Source organism: Belonocnema kinseyi, chromosome 9 (genome assembly GCF_010883055.1).
Source record: "Belonocnema kinseyi isolate 2016_QV_RU_SX_M_011 chromosome 9, B_treatae_v1, whole genome shotgun sequence".
NCBI lineage: Eukaryota > Metazoa > Arthropoda > Insecta > Hymenoptera > Cynipidae > Belonocnema > Belonocnema kinseyi.
In genome coordinates, this window is record NC_046665.1 from 55,347,066 (window position 1) to 55,348,130 (window position 1,065).

The following is a 1,065-nucleotide window of genomic DNA, read 5'->3' on the forward strand; positions in this document are numbered from 1 at the left end:
CAGAACCTCGGTAAAGGTACATTGAAAAATTTCTAGAGGTACCGGCTCAGGGATCGAACCCCGGACCTCTGAGGTGAAGTCCGAGTGTCTAACCAACTGAGATTATTATTATTATTATTATTTAATTGAAACCTTGTCACAGGCTTAATATGGTTACTGCCCAACATTTCGAAGGCGATTTTGGTTAGAGTTGGATTTTATTTGATTATTTTGCACGGGGCTCTCCCGGTATATATCATCAGTCACAGAAGCATTTTTATAATTCAATCAAGTGATCTGATGAGAGCAGTCTGCCCCGACATATTGGGCAAAGCCAGGTTTGTCCCCATCCTTGAAGGACTGGGTTGCAGTCGAATACACGATGGGGGAACCTACAGCTTAAGGTGGGTTCTGAACCACCAGAACCTCGGTAAAGGTACATAGAAAAATTTCCAGAGGTATTGACTCTGAGGTGAAGTCCGAATGTCTAACCAACTGAGCCACCGAGGCTCTTTTTATAATACAATCAAGTGATCTGATGAGACCAGGCTGCCCCGCCATATATTACTATTAATTAATAAACTATATTATTATTACCAGAAGTCCAATGAATCTTCGCGAATCAGGACGTAGAAAATAGTTTGCAAATTTTTCCTGAAAAAAATGATTACTAAATTCGATGTCTGCTGTGTAGAATATTTACTTGATTAAATTATTCAAATTAATTAAAGAAATTAAATTAATTAAATTAATTAAATTAATTAAATTAATTAAATTCATCAAATTAATAAAATAAATAAAATAATAATAATGTTGGTTAGACACTCGGACTTCACCTCAGAGGTCCGGGGTTCGATCCCTGAGGCGGTACCTCTGGAAATTTTTCTATGTACCTTTACCGAGGTTCTGGTGGTACGGAACCCACCTTAATTTGTAGGTCCCCACATTGTGTACTTGATTGTAACCCTGTCCGTCAATAATGGGGTCAAAACCAGGCTTTGTTTAGTATATCGGGGAACATTGCTCTTATCAGATCACTCCATTCATGTAGCTTGATTAACCACTTTACTCCCATTTTTTAGCTGT